The sequence below is a fragment of the Silene latifolia genome, chromosome 6 (assembly GCF_048544455.1).
Source record: "Silene latifolia isolate original U9 population chromosome 6, ASM4854445v1, whole genome shotgun sequence".
Taxonomy (NCBI): Eukaryota; Viridiplantae; Streptophyta; class Magnoliopsida; order Caryophyllales; family Caryophyllaceae; genus Silene; species Silene latifolia.
The window spans coordinates 90,313,688-90,334,145 of NC_133531.1; the positions used below are offsets into that span (position 1 = coordinate 90,313,688).

The window sequence follows — 20,458 nt, forward strand, 5'->3', positions numbered from 1 at the left end:
AGTGAAGATGGTCAGCTAACACCCCGCATTTAGCCTTTCTCACATCACACACCTTAAGACCTTCTCGAGACCGTTATAGGAAGATAGTTTAGAATTTTGAGAATCCTCTCAAGCTTGTCAAGTACACCCATCCTTTAGGGCCAAGACATGGAAATTTGAACCCACGTAATTTTAACCTACCTTTATGTGCTCAGGCTACATCAAGCCAAGAGACTCCATTTCTAAGCCACATTACAAGCCATAATCCCATTAAGCCTTAACTCCACAAAATCAAGCTCTAGAGATTTGTTCATCAAAGCCTCTTATTACCGAGCTCCACATTCCAAATATCCAATCCAGTTTCACCTTGACCCATACACGGAGTCTTCAAATACTTTTCTACCTAGGGCGGGACATACCCATATCATCCTTAGGGTCCACTTTTAGGTGTGCTCACACGACAAGGAAATTTTTACAAACTTAGTTATACCTCTTTGGTCTATGATCAGAGGGAGTTATCTCAAATCAATTCTTCGAGTCACCAAAGGAATATACTCTCCTGACCCATACACTTTAAGGTCCTAAGCTTAGGCACACACCTGAACTACGATCTGGTTTGATTTCACCTCTTCAGGTGGATACGTAGGCAGTCCTTTCTTACACAAGAAGAATACAACCACAACACCCAAATAAAATTTACCAAGCCTCAGAACTACGATCTGGTTTGATTTCATCACTTCACGTGAATACGTAGCCAGTCCTCAAGGACGCAACCATCCCAACTTCCAACCTCAATTATCAACCTTCAACCTCAATTATCAACCATCCCAACCATCAACCACCTCAATTAACAACTTTCAACCACCTCAAACATCAACTTTTAACCTTCCAACCACAATTTTCATTTTTACCTCTTTACTGGGGGCTCCTTCTTGTCGCCCAGTCTCTCCTTTTTACCAAAATCCAGAGTCATCTTCTCATCCTAGGGGCTCCTCTTCCGAGATGTCACCCTTCCTTCATTCTCCCTTTTGGTCTTCAAGTCTCATTTAACTCAAAGCTAGTGCTTGGTCCGGGCAATGACAAAGGTCTTAGATCGATTCTCGAATTTATCGTGCCTCAGACGAACCTCTTTTACAGCAAACGACAGCAAAAGATGTCCAAGTAGACAGTTAATCCACGGATCATGCCTTGCCTTTATATGCCGTCATCATTCTTGCGATTATTCTACCTTTGGAACTGATACGCATTATCATCCATACTTGGCTAGGGGTTGCGCGTACTTAGGCAAAGTCTGTCAAGGTTATCCCCTGTGTCACGTCAAAACTAAGTCAGTGTTTCATTTTCCGTCCGTATAAGGTCCGCGTCCGCGTCAAGTCCTATGTCTAAAGCCCATTGAGTATGCATAACGCATTAGAAACGACGAATTTCTTTGACAAAGTTTTAAATAACTTTTATAAAGAAACAACTTTTGAAAAACCTATGTGTTTCCTCATTCGAGGTCCATGTGATAATTTCTTACATGCGTATGTGTTATATGTTGTTTTTCTATTAGATTACATTCTTGTGTGGCTACTAACCATGCAGGTAAGTATCACAAGCAGTACTTTATCAAGACTTCGCTTGCAACAACGAGCGGATTTTTTCTGACAGTGTTTCGACACACCTCAACAATCCCCCAGCGAGAGTTCATGACAGCCGATTGTTCTTCTCGAGAAATGGAGATTCAACCTCAATAATCCCCCAGCGAGAGTTCATTATTCTTCTCGATACATGGAGATTCAACCTCAATTACCCCCCAGCGAGAGTTCATGACAGCCGATTGTTCTTCTCGAGACATGGAGATTCAACCTCAAGTTTTGCCGGAGTTCACTTGAGACGACGCAAGCAGATTTCCCCCGGCAGTTTCTACCAACGTCCTGCTGCCCTTCAATATTACGTTTTGTTTCCCCTTGGAGTCCGACAGAGTAAGGAGTCTCAAGGAGTCTCAAGTATGGTCTCTTCTTATGGCTGACGAGCTTCCTTACGTAGTCTAATGGACTTTAAACGACCCTCCCCGGAAGTCGACAGACTCTAAAATGTTCCCGACGACAGGTCCTTTGCTCAGAACCCTTGAGCCGCCTCGCGTCGCCATAGTCGTCAGGTTGTAATCTTCGATTGAACTGATGGCTATACTTTGACTTTCACCTTGTCCAAGCCTCAGTCAAAGTGAGGGCTCTGTAGATACCTCGTTTATGCACCTCCGGCCAAACACCCAGTGATGATTGGGCCGCATGTTTAGCATATGTTGTGATTTTATGACAATTTGTAAATCGGTTAATAAAAGGTAACTCATACACTTGTGTCTACCCCTTGGTTGTCATCTAGGTGTCATTACAGTCGTTTTGGCAGTAATTAGAGTTCATTTGGAGTCCGGGTCAAAAACCATCTTCATTTCCTAAAAGCAATGCGCTTGTCTACCTAAGGTTAGGATGTCATAAAATGCCATGAGTATTCTCATTTAGAGTCCCATGTCACTTCTTTGGGCTAAACTTAAAATTTACATTACAAAATGTGCATTTCATTTAACTAAAATGATAACCCAACTTTTAGGCCCGTTTTACGAGGTGATATTGACTTTTTTGGGTCTGGCATATTTCCCATAAAGTTCTATATCTCTTCTTAGCTTTCCAACTCCACCAAAATCACCTTATTCCGAGTCTTGTAAAGAAAGTTATGCCTAAAATACGACAGGCTGTCAAACGCATTTTCTATGCACAGAAGGAAACTACCCGAGAAAAGACGCAACAAGTGTTGCGCCTCTTCTAAGGAGCGCAACACCTGCTGCGCCTTTTCTCAAGGTTTTCTTTTTGTCCAAGTTTCCGTGTTTTAACCTAAGTCGGTTGTTTTCGGATCTTTCCTTCCGTATCCTATTCTTACCATAATTCCTCCGTGTGATTAGTATAAATAGGGACGTTCGTTCCTCATATTTCTCACGCGAGTGTCCGCCCTTCTCTTCTCCCTTTGCATTCTAAGACCGCGCTCTTTGCTTATTGACGTCTACGTACTAGAACTTTCGACCACGTAAGCTCGGATCCTTCTGAGTACCAGTCACGTTGCATGACCGACCAATTTGACCACTACACAATTAATCATTCAATTTGTTTTTAATTCCTTTTTCAAGGGCACTTTCATATTTGCATAGATCGAGTCGAGTTACCACTAAAAACCGATTTAGTTAAATCTCGCGACCCTAACATGTAAGTATGAGGGTGTAAATCCCATCTTTTATTATTGTATTTTATTAATTATTGTAAGGTTACGTCGAAAGCATATTTAAAACCGATTTATATAACCTTTTATTCAAACCTTTTTTTACGGATTAACGGGAGACAGATGTCGAAAAGGAACGCAGCAACTGCTGCGCCTCTTCGAAGGGTCGCAGCAATTGTTGCGCCACTTCCCGAAGCTATCGCAGTTCCTGTTTTTCTTCATCTTCTTTCGTCTTCTGTGAATTCGTCTACTTTCCTTCATCTTTTCTTGTTTACTTCTTATTTAGTTCGCATACTAATTCTAATACATAGTTCATTAATAATTCGTCACTTTTAATTCCCGACTTAAATCCCAAGTAATTAATATTTGCGGGTTTTCGTCATTAAATCAAATCCGGGTTTTAGAGATTCGATTCATCCATATCAAGTCTTTGGAATTCGACCTTTGGTATATTTTCATCTGTTTATCGTCATCATCATCAATATTTTAACATTATTAAGCCTAATTAGTTTGTTTTAATAAGTTTAATTCGTAATTAATTTGTAATTAGTCTTTAATTCATTCTAATTAAATTGAGTCCGTCCTTTATTGTTTTTATGACCCTTTCATATGTAAATAATCTGTTAAATCACTTCTATCCGAGTCAAATATTAATAATCGATCATTAAATTCACCAACGGACATTAACAACATGCAGTTCCGGCTTCACAGCCAGAACTCACCTCAGGAACAGACGCAGTGACCACTGCGCCTCTTCGAAGGGACGCAGCTCTGCTGCGCTCTTGTTCCGGGTTGAGTTCTGTCTCTGAACTTCCGTTGTTGCTTTGACCTAGTTTATTAGTTTACGTATTAATCAACTATTAATCGTATTACCACCTTTAATTTGTTCTTTAATTTGTTCTCCTTTTCTTTTCTAAAATCATCCGTTTTAAATGTATTTTCGACGTAAATCAATCAAACCAATGTAATTATTGTAATTTCATTATTGTATTTTATTGTATTCTTTGTTATCGTTTGTTTGTATGTTTTCACATGTAATCAACATTAAATACCTACTTCGACCCAATGTATGTTAAATTACATGTTCACCGACTTAGTTAATTCTTCACATGCTAGGATTAATTTTATTGGATGTTGCATTACATGCATATAATCGACAACATATCAAGTATAGATGATTTTCCCTAATCATTAGTAGAGGCCGCTATCGAGGCGGGCGGGATTAGGTGTTCGATCAAAAAGTAAGAACAAAGGTCTAGAATGCAAAGGGAGAAGAGAAGGACGGACACTCGCGTGAGAAATATGAGGAGCGAAGGCTCCTATTTATACTAATCACGTGAAGGAGTTAGGGTTCCGGAGACTCTTTGGAAGTGAATCTCGGAAAGATATGAAAAAAAGATACGAGAAATACGCAGAAAAGGACCTGGGAAGAGGCGCAACAGCCACTGCGTCTCTTGGAAGAGGCGCAACACCTGCTGCGTCTGTTCCCAAGTGGTTTCCTCCTGCGAAAGAAAGATTGCCGTGTTTAAATTATGGAATAAAGAGATAATTCGGTTTTCCTTAATATTTTGTGTGAATATTACGGGAAATTATTTACCAAAGATTAAAGATTGTGAAATATTTATTAAAATATGGAATTGAAATATCCGGAACATTCCAGAACATTCTGACTCGGGATTTAACGGCTATCAGAAAATGAAGACGGTTTTAGGCCCGAACTCCAAATGTACTCAAATTACTGCCAAAACGACCGTATCGGCACGTAGATGACAACTAAGAGGTAGATATTAATATTTGAGCAATCACTTGACGATAAACTTACGAACTGTCACAAATCGTTCCGCGTACCAAACATGCGGCCCAATCATCACCGGGTGGTTTGCGGGAGGTGCATAAATGAGGTATCTAAAGAGCCCCCACTTTGACTGAGGCTTGGACAAGGTGAAAATCAAAGTATAGCCATCACGTCAATCGAAGATTACAACCTGACGACTATGGCGACGCGAGGTGGCTCAAGGGGTCTGAGCCAAGGACCTGTCGTCGGGAACATTTTAGAGTCCGTCGACTATCGGGGAGGGTCGTTTAAAGTCCATTAGACTAAGTAAGGAGGCTCGCCAGCCATAAGAGGAGACCATACCTGAGATTTCGTTGGAACTCCAGGGAAAACAAAATGCGATATCGGGAGTAGACAGCAGGACACAGTCGGGAACTGCTCGGAGAAATCTGCTTGTGTTCAGCTTCAAACAAACTTCGGAAGTGGCAGGACACAGGCGGGAACTACTGAGGAGAAAACTGCTTGGGTAGTCTTCAAGAAATATTGGAAGTGGCAGGACACAGGCGGGAACTGCTGAGGAGAAATCTGCTTGGGTAGTCTTCAAGAAATATTGGAAGTGGCAGGACACAGGCGGGAACTGCTGAGGAGAAATCTACTTGGGTAGATGTTAATCTCCATGTCTTGAGAGGGAAAGTCCATCCGCTTACTCTCGTTGGGGAAAATATAATGGAGGCGTGTCGAAACACCTGTGAAGGAATAAATGCACGTTGCGACAAGCAAAGGTATTGGAAGCGATAAATGATGTGCAATAGTCTGCTGCTGGCTTGGAAAATGCGGGCTGGAACGAAAGATAATCGTCAAACGGACCAGAAAGATAAAATAGCATCGGGGAAGAGGCGCATCAAAGATGGGCCCACGAAAAACGAACTCATAACGAATTTTTGAAAACTCGTAAGGAGGGAATACCAGGAAGAGGCGCAGCAAGAGCTGCGTCTCTTGGAAGAGGGGCAGCGCCTGCTGCGTCTATTCCCAAAGGCGTATTTTCTGCGTAAAAACGCGATAAACAGAGGGGTTGCAATTCATTTGTTTCGAAACACAAATCTCACAATACTCTCTCAAATCCTAACCATTTCCGCCAAGGTTTGATCCAAAATCTTAAATTAACAATGACTAATTGAGGTATGTGTCTTATTCTTGCATTAATCTTCCGTATTTGCTTAATTTGGATCGAAAAAATTAGGGTTTATGACCCAATTTAATCGAAAATTTGGGGCTTTTCCCCCAAATGGATTTGCCTTGTGAAATTGACATTAGAAACGGGTAATTGGTAATATAAGGAACATAACCATGTATTTGTTTCGAATTTTCGTTGAGTTTTGTGCATTTGAGCGAATTTTGAGACGGTTTCACAGCTAGATCGTAAATTGCTTCGAAAATAGCCTTAGGATTGCCCATTTGCCATGAAACTTGATATTCTGGATCCTTGGATGATGGGTAAACTCCCTACCATCTCGGAATTTTGGTTTGTGACGACTTTTTCAGGACACTTTTCTAGGACATAATCGCCGTTATAACGAAATGCTGCCGAAATTTCGACTCGAACCCGGAACTAGGCTTCAGTTTAGGCTTAACTTGACCCTAATTACCACATGAGTGATCGGGTTTGTGAGAATATGGCCAAAGATGGCGAGAAAGGGTGATTTCAGGGCTTCCGAAGGCTCGAAAATCCCTTAACCAAGGCTTGTCGTCACGTGACGCGGCCTAAATTTACTTTAACGTTGCAGGTGACGAGGCTTCTACTTCTGGGAGAGCTCCCATGGAGATAGACGCTGCTGAGGTCGAGGAGGCTTTGGAGCAGGCTTTCACCGCCGCGGTGATGGCTGCTGGGGACGAGGTCCATGAGGAGGAGGCTGTTGAGGAGGAGGAGGCCCCGAGACGGGCCAACGTCGGACGAGGAGGTCGTCAGCTGAGAGGGGCACCCGAGTGGGCTAAGACCTGGGAGAGTAGGCACCTACTATGGGCTGCAGAGGGTCACCTGTCCTATAGGACGGTGAAGAGCTTGGTAAATAGGAATTCACTACTCATCACCTTCTTCTTTCATTCATTTGTTCATATCTCTTCCAATTTTCATTTCAAAACTAAAGATAGCTTTTGTTTCAAATCACAATAAGAGGCCGGGAACATCAGATCGTTCTTGGGTTACACGACAGCGATGGAGCACTACGAGCGGCTGTCGGCGGAGGAGCGCGCCATGATCGAGCGCGGAGCGTTTGGTGCTTTGTTGCAGGCCTAGAGGGGTATCGCGAAGAGGAAGTTGCGGGCTAACCTTAGCCTGGTCCGCGCTTTCTTGGACCGATTCTGGGATACGACTTCCACTTTTCACATGCCTTTTGGTGAGGTGGGAGTCACTCTGGAGGACTACGGCATGATTTCTGGCCTGCCGTGTGGGTCTGAGGTTGTGGAGTGGTCGGAGACTGCCATGAGGGTGGTTGATTGGTTGGAACTTGTCGCCGAGGGCTTCTACAGTGCCGGGTTTGGTGCCCAACTCCTACGTTCGAGACTACTTTGCGGGAAAGATCCCGGCGCTGGTGACGATTGACGGGAGGGAGACGGCTCCTTCCCCCTTGTACTGCGGAGTAGAGGGCTCGTTTGTGGCTCTGGTGGTTTCTGTCTTCGATTTACCTCGGAGACAAGGGAGAGAGGCTGTCGACGAAGCTTCTTCCCTTCCTTTCTGACCTAAGCTCCCTAGGGCGTTGGGACTGGGTCACAGCTGGTTTTGCGGTCCTCATTCGCTTCATGAGGGCCATGGTTCGTCCGGAGTTGATGGAGAAGGGGACTTCTCCAGGCGCTGTCGGACCTGGACTACTGCTGGAGGTATGAACCTTCATTTAGACTAATATGAATTCTTTTCTTTATCGAATCTTGAAAGATCGTCATTAACTACCTTGCCTCGCAGGCGTGGGTGTACTCCTACTTTCCGGGCCTAGCGCCCAAGAGGACGGAGCCACTGGAGAAGGCCTATCCTGTGGTGCGGGATTGGGTGATGTGCAGGACGAAGAGCAAGCGTTCTTCTCACGGCGTCTATCGGCGGGACGTGAACGCTCTTCAGCCGGATAGCGTAAGCATCTTACCTATATTCATTTGCTTCTTTATTGCTTTTATCGATCATAAGAATGATCCTTTGTTTGTCTCGTCCCAGTGGGTGCCCAGGCCTTGGGCGGAGTACGCTGACGCGCCTCCTTTTGTGGCTGAGGTCCTTCGACCTAGGAGCTCGAGCCGGCTGCTGTTGAGGACGTCGATGGGTCCTGTGTGGTACTTGGGCGAGCGTTTGGCTCGTCAGTGCTCTCGGGATGTGTTGACGGTTCCCATCGATCCTCCCAGGACGATGTTCAGGGAGCCTTCTGAGGCAGAGAGGGAGGTCGACTTGGCTGGCGCTAGTGGTGACGCCCTGCTTCTTCCTGGCAAGGACTACTCGACGTTCCTTTACGGGAGGTTGGCGTACTGGCCGGTTGTGGTGAGCATCTTTACTCTCCTTTATTCTAGATTTTAAGAACTACGATGAAAGATCATTGATTAATGAGAACCATTTGACTTTGCAGGAGGTTGAGGCGGCGGGCAACGAGCCCCCAGAGTACCCCGAGACCCTCGAGTACACTGACGCGACCGGGAGGACGACGCTCTCCGAGCTGCGTGACTTTGACGTGGCTGTTAGAGATGTTGGCCTGGACGATTGGCAGCATCTGATTCGGAGGGTGAGCCTCTAATTTGCATAATTTTTGTGTAAGAACACATTTGGTTGAATTTTATTCAATTATTGAGAACTTCTTTTTTGAAAATGCAGGGTGCGCCGTCTCGGTTTGTGGCGTTATGGAGGGTGGCCAACCGGCTGCGAGCTACTGCCGTCGAGGCTCTTGTCGGCGGTCGAGGCCGTCAGGTATGAACCTTGTGCCTATTTTGTTTTTGAATTTTTGATTTTCCAATTTTCTTGTAATTGCTTGAAATGATTGACATGAGCCAATTCTGTTGTTTACAGTGGGACCGTGAGCTGGAGCGAGAGTTGGCCCAGTCTCGGGAGGAGACAGCTCGCTTGCTGAGGGAGCTCGAGGTTCGAGATGCCGAGATTGCTGCTCTAAAGGCAAGAGTCGCGGAGTTGGAGGGCGACCGGCAGTAGTTTTGTTTTTGTTTTCGTTCGTACTTTGCACATTTGTACATTTTGGACCTTCATTTTGAACATTTCGGACTTTGTTTGGGGCTCGAGCCCCCAGTTTGCTGTACATTTCTCTTTTTGGTTGTATATAGGATGGCCTGAGTGCCTTTGCTGCTGGGTTGTGTTGCTTGTATCTGCAGGTTAGCTTTGAACAGGTTTGGTAGATGACGGTTTACGCCGTCATGCTTCCGAAATTTACATAGAAATCACGCAAAACATACACTTGTATATACATACGGCTTGAATTAGCGCAAAACGAAAGACTCAAAAGCACGCAAAAAAATGCAAAAATTTTGCCGGAAATGACCGGACGGTAAGGAGGCTTACCCCTAAAAAAAGAAAAAAAGAAAAACCTATAAGTTGGAAATGAAATGAAAAAAGAATAAATGAAATAAGTATATACATTTTGAAATGAATTAAATTATAATGAAAATTATTTCCTAAAAAAAAAGAATTAAAATGAAAATTATTTCCTAAAATGAAAATGTGCAAGTGTGGTAAAATGGCGAAAATGTCGATGCCGCCTCGAAATGCGTGCCCGTGGAAATAGGAAACATGAAATATGGTAATTTCCACGTATTTACCAAAATAATAACCCGTAAGAATAGGAAATTATTCGTCGTGGAATTAGGAAAGATCCAACGCGGAAAATCACAGAAGTGTAATTGAGGAAGAGGCGCAGCATGAGCTGCGTCCCTTTGAAGAGGCGCAGCAGGTGCTGCGCCTGTTCCCAGGTGATTCTGTTATGGCAGATTTTTGGAAACAGAAATTAGTATAAATAGAGACGTCGATGGAGCTTTTATTCACACAATTCTTCCGTCTCTTCTTCGTCTTATTACATAGAATTTCTCAAAATAATCTCCCGTCATGAATACTTTGGAGGTTCGCTTAAAAGAATGGACCAACGAATTTTCAAATGTGGAGAAATATGACATGGGCGCCTATAATCTTGGATCTTTGTTGAGTTTAAAGCTTATCAAGGTTGTTAAACCGTTCTTGGATGCTTGTCTTGATTATTGGGACCCGAATTACCATGTTTTTGCGTTCCCTGGAGGCGATATTTGCCCATTTCCTGAAGAAATTGCCGCTATTGGTGGGTGGGACCCTGAACATTTTCCTGCCATTCCTTCTACTTCGCAAGGGTACAAGAGCAAATTTAGAGACTTGCTTGGGTTGACTAGGCTTGAGGTTGACCGTCTAGTGACCTCGAAGGGAGTGCGAATGTTGGACTTCATAGACCGATTTATTAACAGGACCGACCCCACTGTTTCTTATGTTGCTAGGCGAAGGGCATTTGGGTTTTGCTTGTTGCATGTGTATGTCTTCCAAGGGCATGTTGATGAAGACTTGGGAGGTGATCCCCGTCTTCTAGGCCTTGTTGAGCAAATGGAGCTGCGCAGGAGCCCAGCTTGTTTGTGTCTAGGAGAGATCCTGTTGGGCTTGGATAATAGAAAAGCCAATCGCGGCCTACCGTATTTGGGAAGTCCCGTCATTCTGCATGTAAAAGAACATTTTCTTCTTTTATTTTTTATTTTTTTTTTATTTTTATTATTTTTTTTTTATTTTTTTTTTCGTTCGTTTTTTTTTTTGTTCGTTTTTTTTCTTTTGATGTCTAACACCTGCTTTTGGTAGGTGTGGCTTACGGAACGGCTTCGATTGATCGAGCCCCCAGTTCATGTTCCTTCTTATCATGCTCGTTCGATTGCGATGAGGACCAGGCTTTACATGGTGGACTTCACTCGAGTCTGCAATTATTGGGAGAACAAACTGAAGAGTGATGATGGCCCTTTGATTAGGTGGATTGTACCGTGGTGGCACCTCAAATCTGTCACTGGAGTGTCTTCTTTGGATCCTACTCGATCCGTGCGCATTCTTGGTCAGGAATTTGATACGTGCCTAATATATAGTCTTTTTAGCCTATTTCAGCACGTATTTCTATGCATTTTTATACTATTTTTATGGTATTTTGCCCCGAATTGGCTACTTTGGTTCGTTTTATCTATTTTGTAGAAATGAACGCGGAAGTAGTGGAATCGTACTCTTTTTCGTCCTTTTTGCATGCATTTAGAGGAGACGGGATTGTTCCAGAGTGAGATACTGCATTTGGAAGCGTTGTGGCACGCATTACGAGGCATTTAGGCGCGGACTTGAGATGAAATGAAGATGAAGTACTCGATCGAGCAGTTTTACCACTCGATCGAGTGGTTTTTCACTCGATCCTTAAGTTGCAGAAGGAGCAGTTGCTCGATCGAGTAACTCTTTGGTCGATCGAGCAGATTTTGCTGAAGATTTGGTCGATCGAGTGGTTTTAACCCACTCGATCGAGTGGTTTTGATGGTTTTGGGCTTTAATTAGCCCGCGTGAGTGTTTATTTCGCTAAACTTAATTCCTTTGCTATTTAAGCACGCTTTACTAGGTTAATTAGGATCATCTTTTCATCGATAAAAACTCTCTACTGTAAACTTTATTACGTTGCTTCATTCCTCTTCACTGTAACCTTGCTTTGGGATTATTTTCACTCGGATTTTGTGTTCTTTACGCCGGATTCGCTTGGATTGTAATTCCTTTCTCTTCTTTAATAATAATTAACCTTCTGTTTGTTTTAATTGCTTGTTTACTTCGATTATTCTTTTGCCCTAATTTCTCTTTATGCAATTTATTGTTTATTTCATAATGTTTATTGCTGGGAATTTAATTGCTGTTAGTTTAATTAGCGATATGAGTAGATAAACCCCTTTCAGGTTGGGATTAGGGGATCTACGGTAGAAATGTGACGATGTAGTAAATGAATTAGACGAATTAATTACGAGACTTTGTCACCATAGCAATTTAACTGTATTTATTCGACTTAGTTGAGTGCACGCTTCTATGTCACCCTTTAATCTGGCTAAAATTAATCCTGGATCGAAAGATTGGACTAAATAGGCCTGCTATGAACATTAGACTACCCTAATGAGGATGAAAGTTAAGTTAGTGGTATTTTAGGATAAAAAGTGGACCGAAAGGACCTTTCAACATCCGTCTTACATTAGTTCGTCTGAATCATTTACAGCTGAGTCACTGGACTACCGTAGTGAACCGAATTCCCCACATGTCCCTCTCTTCTTGATAGTTTAAACCGTTTTTACTGCCTTTATTGTTCTTGCCTTTATTTCTCTTTTCTTTTAAGCTCGTAGTTTAGAACCCAATTCAAACAAAACCCCCCAATTGTTACCTTAGGATTAGAATTAGCGACTGATAATTGCATTACCTCCCTGTGGATTCGATACTCGACTGCCTCTGCTACATTTTAGTTGAGACCGTTAGGTTTTATCTTTGATAGGGTTGCGATAGCCGTGTCAAATTTTGGCGCCGTTTCCGGGGAGGCAATTGTTCCAATTTTCAGTTGTTTTATTTTTAGTCTTTCTTTAGTTTAAGGGACACCCGTTCCTTAGACTATTCTTATATTCTGTTTGTAGTTTCTTCTTATGCGCAGGTCACAAGGTGGTGAATTATTGCCTTATAATCCTGAGATTGAGAAATCTTTGCGCGAGTTGAGGCGATCAACTAGGGTATTACCGACAGAGGAAGAGCTGAGTACTCTGTCTAGTTACTACGAGAACGCTCTATTTGAGGAGGATCCACCTTCATCTCCAGTTTCCAATTCATCAGCTGAGACAGTCACTTCTCAGCATTTTCTAGAAATGGTGAAGAAGCAACTATTGCCGATCACTCGAGCCGACAACGGCGAATCTCTATAAGGGATTTGTATTACACGGGGACGCAAGAAAATTCGAGCCGAAGCCGTCCTATATCAATTTAGTTGAGGGAAACCAATTTGGGGGAGCGCAATGAAAATGCACTAAGCACATGGAAACCTTTATCGATTATTCTTTGTTCCATACCCCCACCTTTGGTGGCGTGACCGGATCAGATAAAAGAAACCATGTTTATTTTCTCACTCCGCGATGCTGCAAGGGAGTGGTATAGGGATCTGGACCGGGCTGCTCATGGGGTAACAGACTGGAATTCGCTCGCTTTAGCATTTTACAAGAAGTACTTCTCCGCCTCGAAGACTATTGCCATTAGAGCTCAGATCACGAGCTTTAAACAGGGACCTGATGAGAACTTTCATGAAGCATGGGTCCGTTTCAAGAAGCTGGTGCGAACCATTCCGCACCATGGGTTCGAGAAGTGGAGCCTTTGTAATCAGTTCTATAATGGGCTGTACGACGATCAGAGAGCTATTTTGGATGCTGCAGCCAATGGCCGATTTGCTGAGAACATGGGAGAGACTAAGGGGTGGAAGATCATTGATGATTTGGCCACCCATAAGGCTGAATATGGGAACTCCAGAGGCAATCAAAGAAGAGCTGTTGAATCTTCTTCTGTAGCTGCACTAGAAGCTCTTACTGCGAGATTTGACAAATATGAGTTGGGAGGACCTTCCAAAGGAGGGATGTATCAGGTAAATGCTGTTTCAGACGGTCCTTTCGTCTGTAGAAGATGTGGAGCGGAGGGACATGTTTCAGAGAATTGTCCTAGTCCTTTTGAGTCATGCGCTGCCTTTCAACATTACAGGCAGACGAATACTTATTATGAGCCGAATGTCCATCCCAATTTGAGGTGGACAAGCCAAAATGTGCTCAATCCTACTCCTCCTCCGAACCAGCAACAGCCGTATATTCCTCCACATAAGAATCAACAAGGCTATCAGAAGCCTCCATCTTTCAATCCTCCTAACCATGGTGCATCATCTTCCGGTGGGGTGAGTGAAATTGGAGAGCTTAAGTCCATGTTGCAAGCCTTTACAAAGCAGCTTCAGCTGAGTGATCAACAAAGAAATTCAAGTGATCAACAGAAAGATGCGTCCATAAAGGCACTTGAAACTCAAGTTGCCCAATTGGCCACGAATCAATCCACAAGAAAGCAGGGTCATTTACCGACTCAAAACGAGAAGAATCCACATGAGACGGTAAATTTGATAGAGTTGAGAAGCGGTCTTTCTTACGAGGGACCGGAAGTACAGAAATCAGACCCGAGGATGGCCAAAACTGATGATGAACAGTGTTCTGGCGAAAATAACGAGCTGTCAGCCAAGAAAGTGCTCGATCGACTGATTTCAGGTGGTCGATCGAGTAGAAATGGTGAAGAAACAGGTCGATCGAGCAGTTTTTCTGGTCGATCGAGTGAACAGGAAAATGGAGTTGGTCGATCGAGTGGAAATTGTACTCGATCGACTGACATTGATGAAGAAACTGCTCGATCGAGTGAGCAAATTGGTCGATCGAGTAGTATTGATGACGGGAAGCTTATTCGAGAGCCTGCTAGTGCTCGTTTAAGCGAGAAATCACCGGAAAGACCTCGTTCGAGAGGTAAGAAGCGTCCAAAGGATACAGAACTTGCTTCGGAAGACACTTTGGAAGAGAGAAACAAGGGACTCGAGATACCTATCACGGTTCCTTTCCCGAGGAGGCTGCAGAACACAAAGGCTAATCAACAATTCGGCAAATTTGTCGAACTTCTGAAAAGCTTGGAAGTCACTGTGCCTTTCACCGAGTTGCTGACAAAGGTACCCTCTTATCTAAAGTTTATGAAAGAAATCTTGAGTCGTAAGAGGAATATTAATGATAGTGAGACCGTAGCTTTGACTGAGGTGGGGTTAGCCCTATTCCAAAATAAGTTACCTCCTAAGCAGTCAGACCCGGGTAGTTTTTCAATTCCGTGTCATATCGGTATGAATTTGATTGATAACGCGCTATGCGATTTAGGCGCTAGCTTGAGTGTCTTACCGTTGTCTCTGGCTAAGAGATTTGGTTTAACAAGGCTGAGTTGCACCAACATGACTCTCCAGATGGCCGACCAGAGTTTATCACGGCCACTAGGTGTAGTAGAAGACGTACCTGTTCAGATCGGGAAGTTCTTTATTCCCGTTGATTTTGTTGTCTTAGACATCCCCGAAGATGCACACACCCCTATCATTTTAGGGAGACCATTTCGCTCTCTCGCCCGTGCGATTATAGACGTCGGGGTAAGACTTTGACCTTTCAGGTAGGGGACGAGGAGCTGATTTTTCATCAGTCTAAGTTCCGGAGGGCTCCCATGCAAGCTCAGCCTTGCAATGCCCTCTCTTCTATTGATCCTATTATTGACACTTCAGTTGAAAATTTGGAGAATTGTGCTGCTATTGTTATCCCTCCGCCTCAGACTGAGAGCAAAAAGGAGGACAGTTCGTCTGTTTTCCTTGCCGCAGGTACATATGAAAGCAATGAAGGAGTTGTCAAAGGACATGGTGTAATTAAAGTCAATCAAATTGAAGATGATGACGCTACAGCTGGTGATGAAGGAGCAAGGACGAGGAAAGTTCGCGCTTACGTAGATGTGAACTACTCCCCTCCTACCGTTTCAAGTGATAATTCATGCTCATGGAAGTTGAAGAGGACAGTCAATGTTGCTGAGGTGACGTCCTCCAGTCAGGAGCCCACCGAGGGGCTACTGAAATTTATTGGGAATTGAGCGGGGAAATGCCCCGTGTAATACCTTGTAATAGATAATTTTTGAATTTCTTTTGAATTTGTTGTTTTGCGTTTTAATTAGGACAATTAGTTTTAGACAGTTTTTAGCGTAGACGTCAGACTATAGAATGTCCTTATGCGTATTTGGTATTTTGGGAAATTTTTGCACTTGTTTTTATGCAGGTTTGGGGAAGTTTTACGCATTCCGAGGAAGAAAAGACGAAAATCAAGAAGCTTACGCGAGAAAAGTCCTCGATCGAGTACTTTTTTTACTCGATCGAGTGAAAATCTGGTCGACCGAGTGTTTTTTTCCAGTCGATCGAGCAAAGCATAAAGTGGGACTTCTCGATCGAGTGAATTCTACTCGATCGAGCAACAGAAGCATCAACAGTGCTCGATCGAGTGGTTTAAAACCGCTCGATCGAGGGAAATGAACAGGACACGGGAGTTTTTCTAAACTTAAACTCTTCCTTTTGTTTCTAATTTCATTTTATCCCTAATTTCGTCTAACACCCCCTAAATTGCGATCAAACTCATCCCCAAATCCCATATTTTCTTGCCCAATCTCCAAATCCGCCACCTACAATCACTTCCTTGCTAATTGATCTTCAAAAGCCCTTTGTTTTTCCCTTTATTTGTTTTCGTTTTCACGATTTTAAAGAGGGTTTGCGGGTTTTTCGACTGAAAAATCGCGTGTTTTGCTTGTTTGATTGAAGATTAATTGCATTTGTAGGTTGTATTCATCAAGTAAGTGTTTCCTCTAGCTTCATTGCATTTTAATTTCATTATTTTTGCATTTCTATGAGAAAAAAATCGAAATTTTAGGGTTCAAAAATCCATGTTGGTCGAATTTTTTCGACTTTAATTGTGTTATTTGCCCTGATTCTTCTTGCTTGTTGATTAATCCCAATTCCTCGCTGTTTATCACATGCCTTTTTCGAATTTTACATGATTTTTGCGATATAGATTCAGGACTGTCGATTTTTTTTTCGATTGTCAAATTGGCTATTGCTGCTGTGATTCGTCTAAATTAGCTTCATTATCGTTAACTTGCTGCTGTTTCGGCTGTTATCACACCCCTGTCAACGCTTATCATGTTTAATTCGAGTTTTGTGCGAAATTTCGCGATTAGGGCTTCTCAGTCGAAATTTTCGACTGTCAGACGGATTCATATGTTTTCATGCTTTAATTAACCTCAGTCATTGCTTGCTAGCTACTGTTGTTAACTGTTATCCCGTCTCCTACTGCTGCTTACATGCTGATTTGAAATTTCTGAGGAATTGTTGGAAATTGTATGCTGTAGGTCGAAATTTTCGACTGGTAGGGGAGTGTTTATGGTTTCACATGCTGATTTTCTGTTGTTTTAGCCTCTGTTAACCATTGTTTTCCTCTCATATCCCTTACCCTATGTTTGCAGGATGGATTCTAGTTCTTTACCCTCCACTAGTTCATCCTCCAGTCCGTCCTTGAGTGAGTCAGTGGCCCCTGCTGTTGCCACTACCACCACTTTAGTCACCACTGCAGCCCCAGTGTTCCTAGTTTCACTGCGGGGAGTTTTTTGCTTGACTAGCTCACCGGAAGCTCGATTCGCCGCCATTTCCACTACGGTCACCACCCGTGCTAGCACTGCTGCTAGTTCTTCTTCAGTGGTGGCCACAGCAGCCACTACATGTACACCAGCCACCACTTTTACACCTGTGGCGGACTCACCTGCGGTTGCAGCTGCCTTCAGAGCTGCCCGGTTCCTTACACCGTCCGAGAGCGGGCTGCTGCTTTGCGTTCCAGAGACCGGGGTCGTAGACAGTCTCGTTCTACGCCAGCCCTAGTCACCTCTCCTCCTGCTCCTTCTACCTCTACTTCCGCTCCTAGCATTCCTACAGCTGCTGCTTCTGCTTCTGCTTCTACTTCTGGGACAGTCACAGTTCGAGGGGACACTTCCCTCGACTCTCACCCAGACTACCCGCAGGTATTATTCGTCAACGCTTTACACCGTAAGAAATTTTATAACCTGCTGAAGTGTGTACATGTGCCTTCCCGATTTTTGGATAAATCGGCATTAGATAAACTCGGCATTTACGAGTCAGTCTGTACTTTACTACGGGTCACGGGGATGCCTGGGCTCATTACTATGAAATGCCATACCTTTTTAGAGCTGAGTCTCGAGTTTTCAGCTCTTTTACCTTCTCCCCAGATGCACACGAGACTGACCCCGACAGTCTTTCAGTCTCCTTCCGGTTGTTTAACCGGACTTTTCCGATGCCTCTAGCGGAGTTTGGTAGGTTACTTGACCTTACCTCCACGGGCGTGAAATCAGACCCGAGGAAGGTCTACCGTCAGGTTTGGCGGTGTCTGGCCCAGACCACTTTTCAGGAGCGAAAGCTCCATCAGGTCCACCTTCCCCCCGTCCGTTGTTTCCTCAGACTGATGGGGAGCTCTATTTTCGGCCGAAAGGAGCCGAACAACATAACGAACCGCGAGCTCTCCATCCTGGGAGGTTACCTGAACGTCGACTGTGAAGGTCCTTTTACCTTCAACATAGCTTACCTGACCGCCGAGTACCTCCACGACCAGGGGCTGAAGGAGACGGGAACCATTGCCTGCGGTGGCATAGCCACCATTCTTGCCCGCTCCCTCTTCCCCACTTGGCCTCGTGACCTGCAGTACCTCACGGGAGAGAGGTTACTGAGTCTGGAAGCCATGCTCTCTCAGCATTGGCTAACCCCAGACTACCAGACTTGGAAGATTGACGGCTCCTTGTCTGTAGACTTACCTTGTGACAGTCTCCCCCGTCTTGAGCCCTTACCTACTGTGGTAAAGAGCCACCGTCTGCCTGCCTTGCCTCTACTTCACCTTCCACTTCAGCCTCGACCACCTCCCGATGCACCCGCCGCCAAGAAGCGGCGATTTGAGACTGGAGAGGGGTCTACACCCTCAGGGAGTACCCAGTCTTCCACGGCTAGTCCCGATCCGACCCCCTCTCCCACTACTACTACCACTCCTACTCCACCTCCCACTGACCAGTCTGAGCCGGTCTTATCGGCTACTTACGTACCACCTCCTCCTTTTGTGGTGCCCGAGGTCCAGGACAAAGGGGGCGCCGTTTACGGTTTGTTGCTTAAGATGGCAGAGCATCAGGCACGTATGGAGAGGGACTTAGCTTTGACCTTACACCCTCTGTACGAGTACCACTTGCGGCGACACAGACCGATCCCAGAGGGTTGGCCACACCCTTCCTTCTTCAGGTACCCAGCTGAGGGGTACCCGGCGTCAGAGGACGAGGAGGAGGACGAGGACCCTGAGGTGGCAGTGGAGAGAGCTCGTGCTGAGGAGCAGAGGAGGAGAGAGGAGGAGAGAGACCCGGAGTACCGGGTGGATGGAGATGGAGACGGCGACGACGCTGACGAGTAGCTACTGGTCTACTCATTTCCCCAGTTTTCTGGCTGGTTTGGGGAAGTTCGTATTTTGTATGTATCTCTTACTCTTTTATTTTTGTCTCCTCTTTATTTTTTTTGCTTTTATTTTGTTTATAGGTTGTATATTCCCGTTCCCCCATATTTCTGCTGGTGTATGCTGGAGGACAACGAGGGCGTTGTCCGTTTTGGTTTGGGGAGGTTATATTGCATCCTTTTGAGTCTGCATCTGCATTTGTTTTTGCATTCACGTTTATTTTTCAGCTTGCATTGTTGTTTATTTCATTTATAATCAAAAATCCAAAAAATTAGAAAATTTCAAAAATTCAAAAAAAAAAATTTCACGTTTACTTTTGCATATAGGTTGAGTCGGAACGGTAGATTTCCATGATGACAATGCACTATAACTTGTCAATTTACTTGAGCCTTGCACTTCTGTTGATAGTTTTTAGCTTTGTCATACGCATAATCTACGAATTTCTGTTTAAATATAAGCTGACTGTTTAGACTTGACCTATAAATTGGCAAACTACTTAAAAATTCTGAGTTTTTAGAGCCATAACTGATGACATCCATGACCAGTTCATTAGGAATTTTGAGTAGTACTCCTTGCATAGCATGTTCGTCTATTTTGCACATTTATGACATTCAATTTCTCGTCAAATGCACATATTCGGGTTTGTGGTTGGTGTCACACGCAGGGAGGTGCTTGCAAATTTCCCTTTCCTTATATTTTTCACCCATTTAGCTCCACATTAGCCAAAACTTGCCTTTTTGACCCATTAGCTACATCCCAAACTAAGCCTGCCTAGTCAAGCTAGTTAGTATGTCTTTTGTGGTATGAGTTTTCGTCTGCAGTTTGGCCGTATCTCTTTTGTATGGAGTTGTTGGAAAATAAAGGAAGGGATTATGAAAAAAGAAAAGTATTGGAAAAGAAAAAAAAAAGGAGGAAGAAAACGTGAAAAGAAAGAAAAGAAAAAAAAAAGTGAAAAAAAATGAAAAAAGGAAGCTGGAAACGTGAGATCAGGAGAAAGAAAAAAGAAAAGAAGTTTGAAAAAAAAAGAGTTGTATTATTTCAGTTAGTCCTTTCAGACGGTATTAAAAAAGGGAACTTTGTGACCGTCTGACTCCTCCGTTCTATCCCATATTTTTTTGAGGAGATTGTGTTTGAGTTTAGTGAGTTTTGTGCCAAATGAAGGGCCCTTGTACTTAGTCTTTCAGTCAGTTGAGATTAGGATGGTTTCATTATGGTCCTGTTAGGAACTAGCTTGACGCTTTTACCTCCACATTTCCATAACATGTTTTGCCTTTCTCACCTGAACCTCACTATTTCCAAATTATTTGT

At 43.8% G+C, this 20,458-nt stretch overlaps 1 non-coding gene across 1 annotated transcript; it reads right to left on the reverse strand.

Annotated features, from left to right (window-relative positions):
* Positions 1-13,269: 13,269 nt before the first annotated feature.
* Positions 13,270-13,376, reverse strand: LOC141588866 (small nucleolar RNA R71). Its single transcript, XR_012519833.1, has one exon. It is a non-coding gene; the product is annotated as a small nucleolar RNA R71 (small nucleolar RNA).
* Between the last annotated feature and the right edge of the window lie 7,082 nt (positions 13,377-20,458).